General features: G+C 45.6%; 2 non-coding genes across 2 annotated transcripts; both read left to right on the top strand.

Annotated features, from left to right (window-relative positions):
* Positions 1-7,515: 7,515 nt before the first annotated feature.
* On the top strand, positions 7,516-7,587 carry TRNAC-ACA (transfer RNA cysteine (anticodon ACA)). Its single transcript has one exon. It is a non-coding gene; the product is annotated as a tRNA-Cys (tRNA).
* Positions 7,588-9,228: 1,641 nt separating this feature from the next.
* TRNAC-GCA (transfer RNA cysteine (anticodon GCA)) lies at positions 9,229-9,300 on the top strand. Its single transcript has one exon. It is a non-coding gene; the product is annotated as a tRNA-Cys (tRNA).
* The last annotated feature ends 450 nt before the right edge of the window (positions 9,301-9,750 follow it).

Genomic DNA, 9,750 nt, shown 5'->3' with positions numbered 1-9,750 from the left:
GAACACGAACGAACGTGCGCGACCATACAACCCTCATCACTGGGAACTCGAACACGAACGAACGTGCGCGACCATACAACCCTCATCACCAGGAACTCGAACACAAATGTGCGTGAACAACCATGCGGCCCTCATGGGGAACTCGAACAGGCGAAGGAGTGCAAGTGAAGTGGTCAACTTGACTTCTTCTATTATGAGAGTGTAAATAGTCTAGGTTGACCCAAAACACGACACAAACGGTAGCGCTAGTGAGAAACTAACGCGATCCCCACCAGGAAATTGAGTGGTTGTGACCCCCACCGGAACGAGAAGATGAGCGATCAAAATCAATCCTCGCCAAAGGAAAGTGGAGCGAGACTTCAACTAAAATGAAAATGGAGTGCAACTGAGCGATGATCCAATCCACACCAGGAAAGTGAGCGGTTGTGACCCCCACCAATCCTCACCAAAATAGTGATGCAAAATGATGCCTATAGATGATAACAATAACAATGAAGAGGGTGGAATAATGATGACGATGAAAGACCATGCAAAGTAGTCTTGATGACTATAAAGGTTGGGCAAAGAGGTGCTGAAAATGATGACGGTAACTCTAGAAGCAAAGGCGATGACGAAGATGGGTGGTGCTCCCAATTGGAAGGGATTCAAACTGTTACAAACACACCAAGCGCAGACTAGGACGGAGCACAGATGATGGGGCTACGAGCGACGGATGAACTTGGAGTTAGATGTGACGAGGCTAGTGTTGGGAAACCGGTCCCTCCAGATGGGACCCGGTGATGAATGAAGAGGACCCGGTGAGAACCGGAAAAGATCTGGAAACCGGAGGAGGCCCGGTGGGAACCGGAAGAGAGACATATCTGTAAATATGTTTTGAGCAAGCCTATTGAGGCTATATTTGTAAATAGCCCTAAGTTCATATAAGTATAAATATGACTTAGGGCAATCACTTTAGTGTGTGTTGTTGTTGTGATTGTCATATTGTTGTATGTCCATAACTACTGTACAAAGAGAGAGAGAGAGAGAGAGAGAGAGTAGCTACGAGCACTCTCCGTTGTAACCGCCGTCTGGTGAAGATCGCAAGCACAAGGTCGTTGCCTCTATGCCTCCACTTTGTGTTTCCTCTCATATAGTGATAGTTGGAGTCCATGAGCTCCCATAGATTTTCCCTATTAGGGTTTTCCACGTAAACATCCTGTGTCATTTTCTGTGTACTCTCTCGTTCATTCCCATTTCTGTGATTCAAGACTCGGTTGTGGCCGAGCGATATTCCGCGCTATTCTTCACAAATTGGTATCAGAGAAAATAAGACAGGAAATAGAAGAGTCATTCGGCGGCATGTTCAAGCTCACCAACTCCAACTACTCAGTGTGGAAGTCGAAGATGAGGGACATGCTGGTGGTTAAAGATCTTTGGTTGTCAGTTCAATTCGGGGACAAGAGACCGGATAAGATCGACACCACAGTGTGGGAGGTGATGCACATGAAGACGGAGACATACATCCGGTGTTTCATCGACATGAGCCTATACAACAACTTCAATGAAGAGAGCAAGGCTCATGAACTCAAGGAGAAGATCAACATCATGTTCCAGAATAAGAATGCTGTCAATCGGGTTTTGGTACTCCGGAAGCTAGTGAGGCTCCGATACCAGGACGGCTCCAGTATGACAGAGCACATGAATGCCTTCCAGGTGCTGATACATCAAGCAACCTTGTTGGAAGTACCTCTCTCCGATGAGGTACTCGCATTGCTCCTGCTCGGTTCCCTCCCAGATAACTGGGAGACGTTAGTTGTCACGTTCGGCAACGCCGGGCCGGAAGGAAAACAGTTGTCCCTAGTGAGGGTAAAATTAAGCTTGCTAGATGAAGAAGCTCGCCGGAAGGACCGAGAGTCCGGAACCGATCTGAAGGCCTTGGTCACGGAAGATGACCACAACTGGGGAAGAGGCCAGTATCGGAGTCCCCAAAACCGAGACAAGTCGGGGACGAGGTCGAAGTCAAGGGGGAGGCCTACTTGCTTCTACTCTGGGAAGCCAGGGCACTTCCAGAAGAATTGTCGGCATTTCCAGAAAGAGAAAGAACCCGACACTACCGATTCGAAGAAGAGTTCGGACCGAAACGGTTCGAACAGGAGAGGCCCGGATCGGAAGGGAACATCGGCGATTGCGACAAGTGAAGAAGAACTGATGCTCATTACCGAAGAGAATGAGTTAAACCTTGTCGGTGATGATACAACATGGGTTGTCGATTCCGAAGCGTCATTCCACCTGACACCGGACGGGAGATGCTTCTCATCCTACACAGCCAACAATCATGGTCGTGTCCGAATGGGAAATGAAGGTACATGCCGAATTATCGGCATAGGAGACGTGTTGTTGACGACATCAACCGGATGCAAGTTTCTACTGAAGGATGTCCGACACATTTCGGAGGTTCGTCGGAACTTGATATCAGCCAGTTGGCTAGATGATGAAGGCTAGACAGGTAGCATCCGGAACGGAGTAATGAAGTTCAACAAGGGAAGCTTGATAGTGGCTCGAGCCCAGAAGATCAACACATTGTACTTGATGAATGCTCGGATATGCCAGGAAGAAGTGAACGTACTTCTTCTTCTTCGGTCGGTTCGGTTTCCTGTCCGTATCCAGCCGGTTCGTCGAGTGTCATCCGGTTACCGGTTAACATCCGGTTTTCAACCGAGTATATCCCTTTGTCCTCAAGACGGTTTTCAAAGGGTGATCTGGGGTTCGTTACCTTCTTCTCCGACTCCCAATCAGCAATGCTCCTATCTTCCATGAAGACTATGTCCCGACTTTGGAACACCTTTCTGTCAACCAGATCCCACACCCGGTAACCAAACTCATCATCGCCGTATCCAAGGAATATGCATGGTCGGGACTTTGGATCTAGCTTTGCTCTCTTGTCCTTCGCCACATGCACGTATGCGAGACACCCGAACACCTTTAGATGCTGGTAAGACACATCCTTACCGGTCCATACTTTTTGCGGTGAGTCTCCGTCCAAGGGTACTGAGGGTGATATGTTTATCACATAGGTCGCCGTCATCAGTGCCTCAGCCCAAAACGTCTTGAGTAACTTGGCATGTGCGAGCATGCTCCAAACTCTCTCAATTATGGTCCGGTTCATCCTTTCGGCCAACCCGTTTAGTTTCGACGTCTTCGGCACGGTGAATTCGAGCCGGATTCCCTTCGATCGGTAGTACTCCTCGAATTGCCCCCGATATTCTCCTCCGTTATCTGCTCAAACCGCTTTCAGCTTCCGGCCGGTTTCTCTTTCCACTCTCGCGTGGAGCTCCTTGAAGACGGATAACACTTGGTCCTTTGTCTTCAACGGTGAGACCCACAACTTCCGGATGTGGCCGTCTATGAACGTCACGAAGTACTGCGATCCAGCATGTGACTTCGTGTCGACTTGACACACATCGGTATGCACCAGCTCTAGTGGTGCATTCCGTCTCATCGGTGGTCTTGACCGGAAGGAGGTGCGGTTTTGCTTGCCAGCCAGGCAATCAGTGCGCTTCTCATGTTGCACATCCTTCACTGGAATGAGGTTGTCTTCGGCAAGCCTCTTCATCCCCTTCTCACTCATGTGACACAGTCTTTTGTGCCACAACTCACCGCCAGTGTCAGATGCTACGTTCACTTCTTCTCGGCATATCCAGGCATTCATCAAGTACAATGTATCGACCTTCCGGGGTCGAACCACTATTAAGCTCCCTCTGCAGAACTTCATGACACCATTCTGGATGCTACCTGTGTAGCCTTCATCATCTAGCCGACCGGCTGATATCAGGTTTAGTTGAACCTCCGGAACGTGTTGGACATCCTTCAATAACAACTTGCATCCGGTTGATGTCGTCAACATCACATCTCCTATGCCGATAATTCGGCATGTCCCTTCATTCCCCATCTGGACACAATCGTGCTCACCGACTGTGTAGGGTAAGAAGCATTTCCTGTCCAGGGTAAGGTGGAACGACGCTCTGGAATCGACAACCCACGTTGCCTCGTCGACAGCAAGGTTCAACTCACTCTCCTCGGTGATGAGCATTAGTTCTTCTTCACTTGCCGTGATCTCCGTCGTTCCCTTTCGGTCCAGGCCTCGCCGATCCAAACCGTTTCAGTCCGGTGACTTCTTCGAATTGGTACTGTCGGTTCCCTTGTCTTTCCGAAAATGCCGACAGTTCTTCGAAAATGCCGCAATAGAAGCAAGTGGGCCTCCCCCTTGATTTTGACTGTGTCCCCGACTTTTCCCGGTTCTGGGGACTCCGATCCCGGCGTCTTCCCCGGTTGTGGTCATCTTCCGTGACTAGGGCCTTCAGATTAGTTCCGGACTCCCGGTCCTTCCAACGAGCTTCTTCATCTAGGAAGCTTAATTTTACCCTTGCTAGGGACAATTGTTTTCCTTCCAGCCCGGCGTTGCCCAACATGACAACTAACGTCTCCCAGTTATCCGGGAGGGAACCGGGCAGGAGTAGAGCAAGTACCTCATCGGTGAAAGGTACTTCCAACCAGGTTGCTTGGTGTATCAGCCCCTGGAAGGCATTCATGTGCTCCGCCATGCTGGAGCCGTCCTGGTACCGGAGCCTCACTAGCTTCCGGAATACCGAAACCCAATTAACGTCATTTTTTGTTCAGAAACATAATGTTGATCTTCTCCCAGAGCTCACGAGCCTTGCTCTCTTCATTGAAGTTGTTGTACATGCTCATGTTGAAGAAGCACTGGATGTATGTTGTCGTCTTCATGTGCATCACCTCCCACACTGTGGCGTCGATCTTATTCGATCTCTTGTCCCCGAACTGAACCGGCAACCAAAGATCTTTAACCACCAGCATGTCCCTCATCTTCGACTTCCACACTGAGTAGTTGGAGCCGATGAGCTTGAACATGCCGCCGTAAGATTCTTCCATTTTCTGTGTTGTTTGCTCTGATACCACTTTGATGAGTAAACGCGCAGAATATCGCTCAGCCACAACCGAGTAGTAAATCACTCCTTAAGACCCAAACACAAAAATGGGAAGTGGAGAGTACACAAGAAAAATGACACAAGATGTTTACGTGGAAAACCCTAATAGGGAAAAACCACGGGAGTCCACAAACTCCGAACTATCACAATAAAGAGAGGAAAATACAATCAAAGACTCAGAGGCAACGACCTTGAGCTCTGTTTCTTCACATAGTGGTGGCTACAACAGATTATCACTATGTATATCTCTCTCTCTCTCTGTACAACAGTTACAACAATATCACAACAATGCAATCACACGCATAAAGTGATTGCCCAAAGTCATATTTATAGTTATATGAACTTAGGGCTATTTACAACTATAGCCTCAATGGGCTTATTCAAGGCATATTTACAAATCTGTCTTCTCTTCCGGTTCTTACTGGCTCTCTTCTGATTCTTATCGGGTCCTCTTTATTCATCACCAGGTTCTATCTGGAGAGACCGATTTCCCAAAACTATAAGCTAGACTATGTATTATATACAAATGTATGCTCATGTCAAAATGGTTGAGCATGATGTCCTCTAAATGTGAGGTTGCAGGTTCAATCCTCACTAACTATGTACTTGATGTCGTTGTGTCGTGACACTTAGTATATAAGCAATAACCTACCGTTGTAAGATATCTTGATAACTTTTGTAACGAGTCTCAGAGAGAGAGAGAGAGAGAGATGACTAATAGAGCGTCCATTAAAGTTGATATCGCGTCTACTTTCTAGTCGATACTTCTGTGTTGTTTGTCAAGCACGAATCTATAGATTCTCAAATACATTACCGCATACAAATACACATAAGAATCGATGGAGGTGTGTGAAACGAGATAATCATTCCACTAGAAGACTTGTACATGAATCAATGGAGTTTTGGACGTGATATTTCTTTTGTGCCCGGGTGTATATCTCAGTGGTAGAGCAATCGTTTGTAGTACGATAGGTTAACGGTTCAACCCCAGTTGCCTCCTGATTCACATAAAGTGACGACCGAGGGTCAACCAAGATGTGACCAAGGGAAAGCCGGCCAAATAACATTCGAATGACCGAAGGAGAAAAGAAGAGGGAAAGGAATTCACATAAACAAATAATTGAGAACGTGGAAATCAGAGTTAGCAAAACACATACAGGACAACAATCAAAAGAGAAGAAGGAGAAAGAAGAAAGAAGAAAAGAGGAAAAGTGATGAAGAAGAAATAAAAAAAGAAAGAAAGAAAGTAGAAGAAAAAGAAACTTAAACAACAGAGGGGTCCATGGACAATTTCAAAAGTTCAAAGGCCCCTCATAGAATTTTGAAAATAGGAGGGCATAAGCCTAAATTTCATAAGGGCAACCAATAAAATTCAAAAAATTGAGGGGTACGACATATAATTTCGGAAACGCAAGGGTACAAAAACTCATCACCACTCATACTAATGAAGAAAAACACACACACACACACACGCACGCACGCACGCACATACACCCACAATCATTGTTAAACCTAAACGACTTTACCACAATGGAGAAGAGGATTGGTGTGCGATCCAATCGTGCGATATGCTAACCGAATGAGAAGGTTCGTGTCAAGCCAGCTCCAATCAAAGTTATCGATCGTAGACTAGTAATCTGGTGGAGGGATTTCCGACCATTAGAGAAGAGAAGACTGATGGAGTTCCGGTCAACAAGAGTTTTTGGCATGGGCTTGTGGGTTCAACGTGCAATGCACTGTCCCACAAGCGTGCCAAGTGTTACCCGTATAGGTGTACAGGAGGGTTAAGGTGTAATGTGTATGGTGTATAATGTGTAAGGTGTGTAATGTGTAACATGAATGAGTGTGTGAGTATGAGTATGTGTAACATTTGTGTGCACGTGTAGAAAGGTGAGAAAGTGGGTAAGTAATGTAACTCCATACTTGTCTTATTCTTTATTTGTACAACGGTTACCTCTTGTACTATATAAACCCCACCCATGGGGCATAATGAGGGAGCTTTTTCCCCTCTCATTTTTGTGTCATTTCTTATTTTCACTCTCATTCTCTCTCTCTCTATCGTAACCCCCTTGGGAGGGGGGTAAAGCCATTCTAGGCTACACCCCCCACCCATTAACAAGATGTCCAAGTATGAGGTGTGTACTAAAGAAAGTCTAGGCTTCATGTACATGAATCGATACGGCTATGTGAAACAACATAATAATTCGACTGAACTTCTTGTACATGAATCAATGGAGGTTTGCGAAGTAATGTTTCTTTTGTGCACGAGTGTATAGCCCATTGGTAGAGCAATCAGTTGCAGTCCGATAGGTCACCGGTTCAACCCCGTCGACAACCTCATTCAAGGAGATGAGGTGCCTTACCAAATGAAGTCTAGATTTCATGTACATGAATAGATGGAGGTGTGCAAAACGACTTTTAATCATTTGATTAGAATTCTTCTACATGATTCAATGGATGTTTGTAACTCTATTGGACATCTTGGATATGAATCAATGGAGGTTTGCGACGAAATGTTCCCTTTGTGTGCGGGTGTATAACTCAGTGGTAGAGCAATCAACTACAGTTCGATAGGTCACCGGTTCAACCCCGGTTGCACCCTAATTCAAGGGGATGAGGAGCCTTACCGAACAGACTCTACAATTCATGTACATGAACCGATGGAGGTCTTGTAAACCACATAATAGTCAATGGAGGATTGCAACATAATGTTTCTTCTGTGTGCGGGTGTATAGCTCAGTGGTAGTTCAATTGGGTGCAGTCTGATAGGTCACCGGTTCAACCACGATTGCACCCTAATTCAAGAAGGAGCCTTATCGAACAGAGTCTAGATTTCATGTACATGAATCGATGGAGGTCTCCGAAATGACATAATAACTCAACTGGACATCTTGGACATGTATCAATCGAGGTCTATGACGTAATGTTCCCTTTGTGCACGGGTGTCTAGCTCAGTGGTAGTGCAATGGCTGCAGTCCGATAGGTCACCGGTTCAGCTCCGCCTGGAGCTTGATTCGAGGAGGTGAGGTGCCTTACCCAACTAAGTCTAGATTTCATGTATCCATGTATCGATGGAGTTCTCTAAGACGACATAACAATTCAATTGGATATCGTATACATGATTCAATGGAGGTTTGCGACGTAATGTTCCATTTGAGCGCATGTGTATAACTCAGTGGAAGAGCCAATGTATACAATGGAGATTTGCAACATAATGTTCCATTTGTGCATGGGTGTATAACTCAATGGAAAAACAATCGGCTGCAGTCGAATAGATCACCGGTTCAACCCTGATTCAAGGAGATGAGGAGCCTTACTGATAGGACTCTAGAATTCATGTAAACGAATCGATGGAGGTCTCGGAACCGACATAATAACTCAATTGCACGTCTTGTACATGAATCAACGGAAGTTTGCGACGTAATGTTCCCTTTGTGCGTGGGTATATAACTCAGTGGAAGAACAATCAACTACAGTCCGACAGGTCACCGGTTCAACCCCGGCTGCACCATGATTCAAGGAGATGAAGAGCCTTACCAAACGGACTCTAGAATTCATGTACATGAATCGATGGAGGTCTCGGAAACGACATAATAAGACGATTGCACGTCTTGTACATGAAGCAATGGAGGTTTCCGATGTACTGTTTCTTTTGTGCGTGGGTGTATAGCTCAGTGAAAGAGCAATTGGCTGCAGTTTGATAGGTCACCGATTCTACCCTGACTGCACCTAAATTCAAGGAGATGAGGAGCCTTACCGAACAGAGTCTAGAATTCATGTACATGAATCAATGGAGGTCTCGGAAATGACATAATATGTTGATTGGACGTCTTGTACATGAATCAATGGAGGTTTGCAACGTAATGTTTATTTTGTGTGTGGGTGTATAGCCGAGTGGTAGCGTAATCAGGTGTAGTCTGATAGGTCACCAGTTCAACCCCATCGGCAATATGATTCAAGGAGATGAGTTGCTTTACCGAACACAGTCTAATTTTCATGTACTTGAATAGATGGAGGTGCGTGGAATGACTTTAAATAATTTGATTAGAGTTCTTCTACATAATTCAATGGATGTTTGTGACTCGACTGAACGTCTTGGACATGAATCAATGGAGGTTTGCAACGTAATGTTTCTTTTGTGCGTGGGTGTATAGCCTAATGGTAGAGTGTTAAGAATTAGGTAATTCAGCAAGGGTTAATTAGTACCTAATTATGTGATTAAGAAAGGGTTAATTATGTGCGCGGGTGTATAGCTCAGTGGTAGAGCAATCGGCTGCAGTCTGATAGGTCACCGGTTCAACCCCAGTTGCACCTTGATTCAAGGAGATGAGGAGCCTTACCGAATAGACTCTAGATTTCATGTACATGAATCAATGGAGGTCTCAGAAACGACATAATAAGTCGATCAAAGGTCTTGTACATGAATCACAAGAGGTTTGCGAAATAATGTTTCTTTTGTGCACACATGTATAGCTCAGAGGTAGAACAAACACCTGCAGTCCGATAGCTCACTAATTCAACCCTTGCTGGACCCTAATTCAAGGAGATGAGGTGCCTTACTGAACACACTCTAGATTTCATATACATGAATCGATGGAGATATCCGGAATGACATAATAATTTGACTGAACTTCTTCTCCATGAATCAGTGGATGTTTGCAACGTAATGTTTCTTTTGTGTGCGAGTGTATAGCTCAGTGGAAGAGCAATTGACTATAGTTCGATAGGTCACTGGTTCAACCCCGGCTGCACCCTGACTCAAGGA

This window comes from Azolla caroliniana, unplaced genomic scaffold (assembly GCF_043228905.1).
Source record: "Azolla caroliniana isolate FFs.n. ecotype wild unplaced genomic scaffold, voAzoCaro1.0.p SCAF_7, whole genome shotgun sequence".
NCBI lineage: Eukaryota > Viridiplantae > Streptophyta > Polypodiopsida > Salviniales > Salviniaceae > Azolla > Azolla caroliniana.
This window is presented reverse-complemented; position numbering and strand designations above follow the sequence as displayed.